General features: G+C 44.3%; 1 protein-coding gene across 1 annotated transcript in view; it reads left to right on the forward strand.

Moving 5' to 3' along the window:
- Positions 1-1,418: 1,418 nt before the first annotated feature.
- Positions 1,419-13,466, forward strand: part of PDZK1 (PDZ domain containing 1) — a 47,175-nt gene continuing 35,127 nt past the window's right edge. The window contains exon 1 of the mRNA XM_077479788.1: positions 1,419-1,510. The gene's annotated coding sequence lies outside the window, so the exon portion shown is untranslated. The remainder of the gene's footprint in view (positions 1,511-13,466) is intronic.

Raw genomic sequence — 13,466 nt, forward strand, 5'->3', positions numbered from 1 at the left:
TGGCGGCATGGCGGTCTGGGCAAAAGCGATGCTCGGTCCGGACTCGGACCGCGGGCCGCCATTTAATGACGGCTGATCTATATGTATATCCTCTAACCTATTTCACCCTTATAGTTTTGTGTTCTCATCCCCCCCCCCCCCAAAAAGAAAAAAAAAACACACACATCCCAATACTTTTAGCTATATGAATCTGAAGTGTTATCAAAATATTTGCTGTATTTATTGGCGTATAACACTCACTTTTTCATCCTGAAAATCGGGTGCAAATAGTGTGTGCGTGTTATACGCCGATACTGCAATTTGGGCTGCCTAGGAGGGGACAGCACAAGAGCCATCAGATTACATACAGCGAGAGTCTCCTGTTTACTCAGCGGCCTCTGTAATAGGAAGTCCCGTCTCCTGGGCCGGCATTGGACCACTATTCTGTCTATCATAGAACTTTGTATTAAAGAGGTTGCCGAGTAAACATGTTTGCGCTGTATGTAATCTGATGGCACTCGTCCCGCCCCATCCCTGTCCTCTCCGAGGCAGTAATAATCTAAGGTGATGCTGCAGATGGGCACTGATCAGCCTGCATTTATGGCAAAGGTGAGGCTGCATATGGGCATTTATCAAGCTGCAATGATGGGCAATTGTGAGGCTGCAGATGGGCATTGATAAAGCTGCATTGATTGGCAATTGTGAGGCTGTAGAAGGGCATTGATCAAGCTGCATTGATGGGCAATTGTGAGGCTGCAGATGGGCATCGATCAAGCTGCATTGATGGGCAATTGTGAGGCTGCAGATGGGCATTGATCAAGCTGCATTGATGGGCAATTGTGAGGCTGCAGATGGGCATTGATCAAGCTGCATTGATGGGCAATTGTGAGGCTGCAGATGGCATTGATCAGGCTACAGATGGGCAATGATGAGGCTGCATTGATGGGCACTGACCCTTATTTTGCTTCAAAGTTCTTCATTTAAAATTTAAGTTTTTTTTCCTGAAACTTCCCTCCTAAAATGAAGGTGCGTGTTATACACCTGTGCGTGTTATATGCCGATAAATACGGTAATTTGGAGGGGCGTCTAGAGATGGCTGCACAAAGGCCCCCACTCTAGTTCCACCCTAATTCTGTGCACCCTATCCCACCCCTATTTCCTTCCCCAATTCTATTTATACCCCCTTCTCCCCCACCCTTTAAACTCCACTCCCCTAATGCAGAGAAAAAAAATGAGAGGTGTATTTGATAAAAGTAGATATTAAAATCCAGAGGAGCAGCTTTGTAAAAACTTCACCTATAAAATCATAAATAGCAAACGCTTATAAAATATAACAGAAAAGGAAAAAAGTAGCATGATCAAATCCAGAGTAGATATACATTGCAGGTTATCCACTAGAGTAGAGTTAAATAGATCATCTTTTAAATCAACCTTTGACCAACCAAAGTCCAAGTGATCGGTGCCAACTCAAGGTAAGACTTCTCTTCGTCTCTAAGAGAGCTCAGCCAGCCTCCCCCCGGACATCTGAAAGGTAAGTCTGATTTTCTGCTCCGCTTATGCAGAGAGGGAATAGAATTTGTTTTTTTAACTTTCGCATATTGAGTTATTATAATTTGCAGGTCATTAAACTGAGTGCAGTGTGTTGTTATTGCACAATAAGAGCATTAAAAACCAAAGAGCTATAAAATAGAGCAAAGCTATAATGCACATGCTGAGGATTTTTTTTTAGAAATGTCAAATGTTCATATTTAACGTATTTATACTAAATGACTATTTATATTGTGCTTTGCGTGCCTCTAACATTGTACCTTTTTTCACATTGTTAACTGACAAAATAACCCCTTTCATCAGGTCAGCTCTACTCTGCAGCATTTATGTGTTCAGTACTATACTAAGGTTAAAGTCCAGTAAAAAAAATAATTGTGAGGACCCGTCACCCTTTTTCAGTTGTTGCATCCAAGAGTTCTATATTGCTGTCTTCAGTGCTAAAATTCATACCGGTGAATTCTTGTATGATGCCTTTTGAAAAAATATTAAGCTTGCCTTATTGTAAAACTATACTATCCCTCTAGAAACCACATACTGAAGATGTATCTTAACTTGAATGTAAAAACATTTAAATATAGGTTGTGAATATTTTTTAATGTACACTATATTACCAAAAGTATTGGGACACCTGCCTTTACACACACATGAACTTTAATGGCATCCCAGTCTTAGTCCGTAGGGTTCAATATTGAGTTGGCCCACCCTTTGCAGCTATAACAGCTTCTGGGAAGGTTGTCCACAAGGTATAGGTGTGTGTCTATGGGAATGTTTGACCATTCTTCCAGAATCGCATTTGTGAGGTCAGGCGCTGATATTGAACGAGAAGGCCTGGCTCTCAGTCTCTGCTCTAATGGGGTTGAGGTCAGGACTCTGTGTAGGCCAGTCAAGTTCCTCCACCCCAAACTCGCTCATTCATGTCTTTATGGACACAGGAAGTACCGACGCAGATGTGATGTTAGTGGTTAGCGGGAAGACAACCAAAGCCTGCCTTTACACGTTTTGCCAATTGGCATCCTCAGGAAGCTTCCAAAGGATGCCGATTGGCAAAATGCATTGAGGAAACCAGTGCACTCCAAACACAGGATGTATTGGCCCAGAGTTGATGCCAATGGTTCCCGAAAGTGACGGCCAATGCCCACCTCAACACTTTTCGCCAATTAGCATACTCAGAAAGCTTCCTGTTTCAATGTGTTTCCCCAATCAGCATCCTCAGAAGCTTCCTGAGGATGCCGATTGGTGAAACACGTTGAGGTGGGCTTTGGTCACTTCCAGCAACCACTGGTGCCACGTGCGGCGTGGTACTTCCTGTACTTGGAGCGCATGCCGACTCTGGTGGGAGAGGAGCGGCATGGCCTCCTATTACTGACTGTATATTTTTAGTGCCCTTATCGGCTCCAAATCACGTAAGTGTTATAAATTCTGCTTTCAACTGGATTATTATGGTAATAAACAATATTACACTATGAGTATTTCTCCTGTTTGGTATCTCCTTTGAGCTGTGAAGGAGCGATGTAGGTTTATACTGGACAACCTTTACTGGGAATCCAATGGGAAGAGCACCCAGAGCACTGGAATTTCTTCTGTTGTCATATAAAGCGCATATTGACCTTCCTGGATTCAGGGGTCAACATTTTCTGGTGAATGAGGACTTCACGCTTTATGTGGTGGCACCAGCGGCTGGTTTTAAGTGAAAAGTTGTCACAAGAATCCCTTCCATCCAGGTGTTGGGGAATCACCAACTCTTTGCTATGGACTTTTCTTTATCTATGGACTTTTGCATTTGATTGTTGAACACGCATATTGTTGTCAATATTGTTGTATAATTTGAAAATTGCAAGCGCCTACTTTATATATTTTCTGAACAAAGTTAAAATGTATTGTAACACTTAAGCCTCATACACACGATCAGATTTTCCTCAGACAAAACCTCTGACTTTTGTCCGAAGGAGTGTGTCTGGATTTTGTCTTGCATACAAATGGTACACAATTGTCGGCCAACAAACACGAGCATAGTGACGTACTACTAGACGAAAAAGAGGAAGCTTGATTGTCAGGCGCCACCCCTTGTACTCCTGCTAATTTTGTGTTAGTAGAAGTTTGGTGAGTTTTCATTTCGCACTTTTCATTTCTCACTCTTCAGTTTGCACTTTTCAGTTTGTTTCTGAACGGCTGTTTGTCAACTAGTCATACTGCGGAATCGGAGGAGATAACATGTTATTTATTATTGGCCTTGGAGTTATTGCATTGATCCAAGTCCAGTCCAGGAACAGGAGGAGGAGGATTTCTTGGACCAAAAATTAGTTGGTTTATTAACCGTAACCAATTATGTCATATACCTTTGCTGCTGGAGCTCCAGGAGAATAATAAGGGTGATTTTCGGAATTATCTCTGGATGACGGACCCCAGCTTTCACCAACTCTTGGCATTGTTGACCCCCTATATTAAGAAGCAGAACACATGCATGAGGCTTTTATTTTATTTTTTGGTTGAAGAATAATGAATGCACTTTTTGGTTAAGTTCTAGTGGCAGATAGCATGTCTAATTTTATTTGTGTTTTTTTTATAATGCACAATAAAAAAAATTGTGGAGAATAATACTTGGCTATGTGTTTTACTTCAAATGACAGTTTGGGAGTAGGCAGTTACATTTTAAAAAATACAATGTAAAATTAACAAGGGACACCAACATAGAAAAAAAAAAAAAAAAGAGAAGGATAATAATATTATTCTTGATATCACTAGAAAAGAAGAGCCTTTGAAAATGTGTTTGCCATAACTCCATCACTATCACCAGCAAAGCAGCTTTGTTATTATCCCATTAAAGAAGAGAATGTGCGCTGCATTTGGAGATTTCATATTTTGCCACGTTATGAATGTTAATTCTCCATTACGAACGCTAGTTTACAAGACCGACCGTTTCCAGCTCGTCCTTGCTTCCGAGCATGCTTGTTTGTACTTTGGACTTTTGTCCGACAGACTTTTGTACACACGCTCAGAAAATCTGACAACAGACATTTGTTGGCGGAAAATTTTAAAGCCTGCCTTCCAACATTTGTCCACGGAAAGTCTGACAATAGACATTTGTCCACGTAAAATTGTAAAGCCTGCCATCCAACATTTGTCCGCAGAAAGTTGGCCAACAATTGTCTGATGGAGCATACAAATGGTCAGATTTTCCGCCAACAGCCTGTCATCGCACAATTCCCTTCGGAAAATCCGATCGTGCTTACGATGCTTTAAAGGGGCAGCAGCAAATTACTTGTTTTTTTTTGTTTCGTTGACACTCAGCACTACATTGGTTTTGTTTCTGTAATAGCACCTTACGTTTCTTTAATTACGCCGCAACATTATTATTAGATGTATTTATGAATGACAGCTGCAGCTGTTGCTTGTTGGCTATTATCACACATTGTCAGTGCTCATTATACTCAAAGCAGGGCCGTATATCGTTCTTAAGTTGGCCATGCACTATACAGTCTGATTGTTTTGTTTGTCATATTACAGGAGTCTAAATTCAATTATACAATCTATTCAAATAGCAGAAAAAACTGGCCACGTGGTACACTCCTGTAGCACACCCCCTAAGGAGACGCAAGTGTAAAGGGTTCTCCACCCTGCACAGCCGGGCACACCGCCCCTTGTTTGTGTAGCAAAGTCCTAATGCCCAGCTCCTCCTGTGGCCCAGCCCAGCTCCTCCTATGGCTACTGCTCCCAGTACCACCTCTTCAGGCACTGCCAGACCACCTGGCTGCTGCTGCCCCTTCCATAAGCCCTCCTGGCTACTCTTCCACAGTCCTCCCAGATTGACTCAGACCTCTCAGGATACCTTGCCGTCCTCTCAACTGTCTCACTCACCAGCCACCCGGCTGTCTTACTCTCTGGTGATTTGCTCAGCCGCGTTCTCCTCCTCTGGTCAGGACATCCCTGTGTGTCGTAAAGAGGGTCCCTTCTGCATCAGTGTCCAGGCCCAAGGTCACACCCCCCTCCCAGACTAGGGGGTTACCCTCAAGAGCCACCGAAAGCACTTCATCTCCAGCTTCTAACTGAACTCCACTGCCCTAGCTGGGCTGACCCTGAGTATTTGGGGGGGCTGCCTCCTGCCAACCCATCTGTTGGGGATTGGTCAGTGCCCTCAAAGTACTCCCAGACAGCTCCTCCTCACCTCCACTTCTATTCTTCTGGAAGTTTCCAGCAAATTCCAGAAGTCGGGGGAGGTCTCGGAGCCTTTGAGTCATCCAGCCCTCCCTGAGTCACTCACCAAACCCAGATAGGCAGGCTGAATATACCTAAGTTGATCGATTTGGTTGAGAAACAAGAACTGATTGAGGTGAATGGGAGGTGATGCTGGAAAGGGGGAGATGGGAGTTTAATGGGAGCTAATGGTGGTGGAGCACTGGCTTAAGATAATGGTAGTGGCGGCTGCTGCTCAATATTTTTGGGGGGGTGGCAAATCAATGCCAACTACCCAACCCCCCCCCCCCTCCCCATGGGAGATGAACGGGAATGCAGCGAATATTTCCCCCTGCTGGAGACGGACGGGAATGCGGCGGCGATCAGAGGCCTCCTTACCTTAGGAAGGAGACAGATATGGATCTGGGCTGCAGCTCCTTGCTCCGGGGCCATCGCTTCTCCTCCAGGCCGAACAGGCAGTGGGTCCTGACTGAGACCTGATTGGCTGTGAGTCCTAACACTCCCTGACTTTGGCCAGGAGAAACAGGAAGACAATAGCAAATCTTAATTTGCTATTGTCACACAAGTGGGTGATCCAACCTTTTTTGAAGCCAATTACAGCATCAGGCTCTAATCACATGCTTAAAAAAAAAAATCCCATTGGAATCCATGCGTCTGGCACCCCACATGTAGATTAGGGGGCTGGACACATGCACAGGGGGGTGGCGCCCGTGCAACCGGCATAAGCGGCCACCACTGGATGAAGGTAATAGGGTGTTAGGAACAGGAGCTGACACTGGAAGGGGGGATGGGAGTTATAGGTCAGAATATTTGGTAGGCTTTCATGAGTGCAACAGATATTTGGGAGTTTTGTTATGCTGACAAGCCCTTGTCTTGTTTAACTAATCTTTAGGTAAAGGGTGTTTGTAGTTGGTGCACAAGAGACATGGCCCACTGGAGAGGTGATTATACTACCTATTCCCTTGCAGGGGAGTGCTGGTTTGGTTTATTTGGGGACATGACAGGGTCTCTTTATAAAGGTAGAGTATTAACTACTAGGTAACTGTATGGAAATCATGTTATCTTTAGAAAACTCTAGTATATGGATGACTGATTAATACTTGTATAGAGAGGCAACTAATTAACTAGTCATGGTTAATCTACAGGCTTAATTCACTTGCAGTAGCCATAATTTATGTTAACAGTCTGTGTTGGCTGATATTTGCAGCACACGTTTGCTTTCAGTTTTTTAATGAGGGTCAAGTACCGATCATTATTGTTCAATACATTCGGCCTTATATCTGCAAATTTTCAAGCACTTTAGACTTTGTAGTGAGCTATGATAAGCTGCATAGTTTTTGCCGAAGTGTCACTTTCAAGCCTAGGATTATATAAAGGCCAAAGATCAGGCACATCGAAACTTGTGGCATCACTTGCGTGATTCTTCTTATGTAAGTATTAAAGGAAAATTCTAATAGAAAACAGAATATTGTTTTAGAATGACAATTCTGAAGCAGAGCAAAGAAAAAGTTGTACTTCCATCGCTCTTTATCATGAAGGTGAATGAAGTGAACCCATGTGTGAACAGGTGATGTGGGACCCCCCCCCCAGGGTGCAAAGTTTAAAGTGGTTGTAAACCCTTAAATATACCCAGTGAAGTGATTGGCCTCGGGTGATACACAAAGATGAAACAAATCCTCCTACATAAGTTGTGCCTGTCTATCAGCCTTCTCTTCTTTACTAGGACAGGACCAAAACATATGGAAGAAAGTGCCATCAGAGGAATGACAAGGGGTGTTGAGGAAAACTTATCAGAAATGACTCATGCAGATCGCAGAGGAAGGAGGCAGCAGACAGAAATTACACTTAGTGCATTGGATTGAGACAAATACATACTATAGAGTTCTTTGTTCATATTTCATGTCTGGGGTTTAAAACCACTTTAAGGGTGAGTCAGTGTTTCATTAGGAACACGCAGGTTAGGACTTAGCTGTGTGCTGACCCCAGACCACGAACCTTGGATTTACCCTGCACCAACATGTGGAGTCAAACCCACACTTGCAAAAGCAGAGGAGTGCAGGTGCATCTAGTGGCAGGTGGTTTCTACCAGTGATCATAAGCACATTGTACACCAGGATGTCCAGAAAGTTTGGAATCATTTGCTCAACTTGTTCCCTGGGGGAACATGGGAGTGCTAGAAATGAAAAGTGTCAGAATCAGGTTGGAAGGAATATTAGGTTGTGGGTGACGTGACTCTTCAATGTCAAAAGACAGACCATCAGCAGACCAAAAGCTAATGTCAAAATGAAATCTGGCAAAGAAGAGTGTCCATTCAACCACCAAGCTGATTGCAGATACGATTTTTGTGATCTGTTTATACTGTAGAAAGACGTGATGTGGCAAACCCTTCAGTAGATATCACAATTCTCGCAAGTCAAGTTTAATAGCCAAAAGTCTCAGTCTCCAATGGGGTGGTTTCTCTTAGCATCCAAAAACTTTTGAGAGAGAAATGCACAGAGTTCGGAAAAGGCATTTCTCCAAACTGGCATAGAGATTGTTGCCGCAAAGCCATGGTAGGACAGTTTTCAAATAAAGACAATGGGTGCACAGGTCTGGGCAGAAAACAACACTTTCATCTAAGTATGCTATAACACAAGTATACAGGAGGTCATGGTAGACCTCAGTGATGAAGATCCAAAACACTATCAGTGTATAGTGTAGCACTAACCCCCGAATGAGTTGCTGAATTTTTCTGGGCTTACCGATTACCTCCTCCAGGTCGTACTCGTTGTCCTTGTCTAGGGGTTCCCAGGGTTGGTAATCCAGTAACTGTAGAGACCGACACTTGAATTCCTTGTTAGGATTTTTATTTTGCATAAAACAGTTGAACAAACTCAGTCTCTAAGTTGGGAATAGAGGTTATCAGGGCAAAGTTTAGCTCAGGTGATTGGAACTGCTGACTTCGATAAAAGTCTCTCTCTATGTACACAATCCAGGGAACAGCCGCTCGCAACTGGATTCTTTAACTGTTGGATAAATCCTTAAGTTTTGGGTTTAGCAGCCACAGATAATTCTAGCTTTTCAAAGTCTCTCACACAGACTTGGTTGGAAACTTACAACTGGAAGGGTAGAAGTAGGAACTTTTCTTACTGTACCAGAATCTTTCAGCCGGTCCAGCGATACTGTAAGAATTATGGATTCAGTCAATGTCCATGGCAGCTCAGCTTCCAGGCTCTTACCGAGCAGCCAGCCTTGTGCGTGGCTCTCTTACTGAAGAGTCCTCCCCTGGTCGTGTGTAGAGTTGCTGGGCCTCTCCAAACCCGAGATGGCACGGGAACACCTTAGAATCCTCCTTCCAGTTACTGCGCCTCAAACTAGGCAGTTTTGAGGCTCAGAAACGGATGAATCCACACCCCAGGCCATGAGGGCCCCCGGGGGCTGGTCAGAAGGACCAGGACCACGGAGTTAGTAACAACTTCTGGATTGGAACCCCAAACCACGTGACTTCGGCACCTTAAGTACCCTTTCCCCGAATACACAATGAGACAAACGTGCCCACTGATTGGCTCCGAGATAAAGATTGGTACCCAATGCGTCCAACCAGACTACGTTCTACTAGCCTCCCACAGGTGTACAACCCCACCTATGACCAGGCAGAACTTCTATAAAACCCAGCCAAGCTGATGCCAAAGTACAATTTAACACAATTAACCCCAAAACTCACTACAGTTTTGTGCAAAAACTAAATTTGAACACATAGCGCGTACTTATTAAGAGTACCGACGCTACACACTCCCCTCGGTCATTGAGATGATGTTCTCATCGTCTCGCTAAGGAGAAAACTTCCTAACACTAAAAAAAATGTTGTTAAGCACCTGAGCATTTGAAGGTGTTGGTATGAGGAAAGAAAGGGAAAAGAGTAATAACAGGTCTAAGATTTTCTACAGCAAAACATTTCACATCAGCAGAATGTACACACACCACCCACTCTCCGGCAGCTTGACAGACGATCTTGGTGAGACTTGAAAAAAAAACAACAGCAATACGAACATATTACACTGTGCAGAAAGCAGAATTCTATCCCAGACTCAATAGAATTCTCTTCTCTAATTTTAAAACTTTTCTTTTTTTTTTCCCTAAAACGAAGTGTTTAAACTTGCTTTTTCCTAAAAACAAAGAACCACTGTGTCTTGCAGTGACCCACACCACCTAGTGGTCAGAGCCACTGTAACTACAAGTCCTTTTCTTTGAAAGATAAGTACTGTGACCCAACTAGTAATCTTGACACTCAGCCTTCTCGCTAGCTGACCTGCCTAGAATACCCACAGTTCTTATACTTTTCAAAAAGAATGCAAAGAAGAGGGAGAAGAACTCTTTTTGCAATCAAAGGCTCAGTCCAAAAGCAGTTCACCAGTAAAATCGGGGATCTTTCAAAACCAAGTATTTTCCGTGTTCATCCACGGTAGTGATAAAGTACACGGCACTGTCTTTATCCGGCCTGCAAATTACCACCTTGTCCGTATAAATGTGCCGACCATAGTTCCGGGCAGAATGCCTTCTTGCGAAGTGGCTTTGGAACTTTAAGGTAGTTCCAGACATCTTCTGCATACCACTTCTCACGATTTTCCTCAATAATGTCCATGATTTCCCTGGGCACATAAGGAAATTCAAGTCCATACTCTGTTGCCATCCGCTTGTTCAGAAGTCTCTGAGACCTGGCAAGTCTTGTCATTAACAGGCAGTCTTTTTTTGTATATATCTTTCTTAGAATAACACTATTGTGTTAAGAATAATAAATACTTCACAGCAGCCGAGGCTCAAAATACTCGTCATCTCCCGCATCAGAATTGGAGTCTATGTCCGAGTCTGTTAGCTCCTCTGCCGGTAAGTAATTCCTTACCGTGGTGCTCACGGCTCTCCAGTGATTCTCTGTGGCGACCATCTTCCACTTGTTGGGTCCAGCCAGACTTGAGAGCGGCCCGCTACCTTGACGAAAGGGAGTTCTCAGCTTTACTCCCTTCTTGGGACCAGGCAGAACAGTAGTGGTGGTGTCCATGTCTGAGGTCATCTCCACGTCCTCCGGGGTAGACTTCCGAATCTGCGAAGAGGCAAGGTCCTCGGTTAAGGTATCAGCGACAGTGGATGGGGCCGAAACAGTAGGTTTCACAGCCAGAGCATACACAGTAGTCTCCTCGGTTGCCACGCCCGTGGCACAGTCCATATGACAGGCCTTAGGTGATCCGGTAGGCTGCTCCACTTTAAAAGCATAGTCCCCTCACCTCCGACAGTAAGCATACGGCAGAGGACTCGCAATCGGGCTGCCACATCCTCCACAAAGTATACCGAGGGCCTCAACATCCACGGGGGTATAGAGTATGAACCACCCCTGCAGCAGCAGGCAGATTCCCATGTCTGTCAATACGGTGCCAGCCATCTGTATGCTGGTAGGACCTCTGACCGCCAGCATCCTAGGTCCTGGAACAGACGGCACACCAGGGACAGGGAACATAGTTGCTGTTCAGCAAGCGTGACTAACTCCACTCTCTTCCTGCGACACACTCTTGCGGTGCCTCGTGCTGGAAGACAAAACAGGCATAGACTCCTCCCACTGGTTCCTCCGGTTGCGCAATTTTGTGGGCTTTCTGTAGGACTCCTCCCACGCTTACGCACCACAGTGAAAGTCTTTGCCTTAGTAAAGATGGCGCAGTTCAAAACTTCACCCACTATTCCATTAAAGTCACATGTAACAAACTCACATGTATATCTTCCTCTGTTGCGAGAGATAACAGCAAATCCCGGACTACGGCCCCCCACATTTAGCCCTTACCCCCGAAGGAGCGGCTGAATTTGATTCGGGCCTGCACTCTGCTAATGAATCCCCCCTTTGAATTGAATCAGTCCCCTTGGCACAGCCGTGGTGCAACACAATACAGTACAATATAGTGTAATACAATATACCTGTATTGTAACCTCAGAATCCTCTGGCTCCACCTGCTGGGAGAAAACAACACTCCACACAAGCTGGATACTTAATCAGATATATTTTACTGTGAATATACTTCAAAGGTGATTACAGTAATTGTGCTGTCACCCCAACATAGGACAACAGTACAATGGATTTCAACATAAACAATCGCAAACAATATATATATATATATATATATATATATATATATATATATATATATATATATATTGATTCCTGGGAGCTTCCCCTACTTTTAAAGCTATGCGTGAGATCTCACTTAAAGTACTCAGTCTTTGATCTTCTTGTCTTCGCTAGCTAAAGTAACTCTTTGTAATCCACAGGTTAAGGTAAGTTTAAGTTGAGGTAAAGGTGCTCCTGGTGTAGCTTCAGTAACTATGTTACAAAACTTAGAAACGTCAGAGTAGATAGGCCTAAAACCTGCTCAGTGTCAGTTACCCGGCTCCTCCTTTGTGGAACTATAAATCCCAAGTGAGACCTGTGTATGAGTCTATCTGCGTGTAAAGCCGCGTACACACGGGCGGATTGTATGGCCTACTTAGTCCATCATACAATCCGACGGACAGTCCGTCATACTTTCGAATGAACGGACTTGACCACACACGGATGCACAAACAGTCCGTTGAAAGCTTGCGCGATGACGTGTACAGCACGTACGACGGGACTAGAAATAGGAAGTCCAATACACAGCAATGCACCCTTCCGCCGTGTAAATCCTTTCTGAGCATGCGCCATTCTTAGTCCGTCGAACTAGCCTACTCACGAGCGGATTGTCCGCTGAAACCAAAGTATGACGGACAGTATTACGGAAATTCCGAAATACTTAGTACGCCAGACTGCACGCTGAAAAAGTCCGCTGAAGCCCACACACGAGCGGACTGTCCGCTGAAATGTGTTTCGGCGGACTAAGTAGGCCATACAATCCGCCCGTGTGTACGCGGCTTAAGAGTTAATAAACTGTGGGTTGTGACCCGCTCACCAACTGGATCGGGACTCCGTGTAGAAGCTTTGGTCCGGTGACTGTAGCTTGTTCTTCCGTCAACTGGCTCCATCACTCCGTTCCGCTATGCTGGGTGAACTTGATTTTCCGATGCTCAAACAAGTGTCCCTGGATGTCTCCAATCTGGTCACTGTGTTTCATGCACAATCAGCTCGCTCACACAACCTGTAGAAGTTGCGATCTCTGACGGCTGTAGGCCCATTCTAACAGGAAGCCTCCGCACAGATCCTCACAGGCTGGCCACGTGATCCCTAGAGACCTAAAATGGCCACTCGGGTTCCTTTTATGTCCTGCCCAGCATGCACTGCTAGGGAAAGTGTACATGAGTAGGTCATCAAGCCTCCTGGGTAAAAGGGTCAACCTTCTAAACAAAACAACAGTCACTTCCTGTATTGTGTTAAACACTTAAGAAAAATAAATAATAATAATAAAGAAGTTATCACAGTCCAATTCCTGTATTTGACTGCTAGATACTAAGCCATAGAATTGTCCATAGGCTTACATTGCAGAACACTAACATTACATTAATAGGCGAAAATATGTCAGCACTACAATAGCGAAACCTGAAGAACATCACAAGGTACGTGTAATGCCCATCCCTGGTGTTGAAGGCCATGTTATGCATGTCCCCTTCCTAGATGCTAATTAGATCAAATGCCCCTCTGACTTCTAGACTGATAAAATTTGATCACCCCAGAATCTGTTGAAGGGTTCCAAAATGAGAGACAAGGATAGGAGACAGAAGGGGGCTATTGTGGATATCATAGTACTCTGTATTGAATG

Source organism: Lithobates pipiens, unplaced genomic scaffold (assembly GCF_037356315.1).
Source record: "Lithobates pipiens isolate NorthernLeopardFrog02 unplaced genomic scaffold, aLitPip1_a1.2 Scaffold_16, whole genome shotgun sequence".
Classification (NCBI taxonomy): domain Eukaryota; kingdom Metazoa; phylum Chordata; class Amphibia; order Anura; family Ranidae; genus Lithobates; species Lithobates pipiens.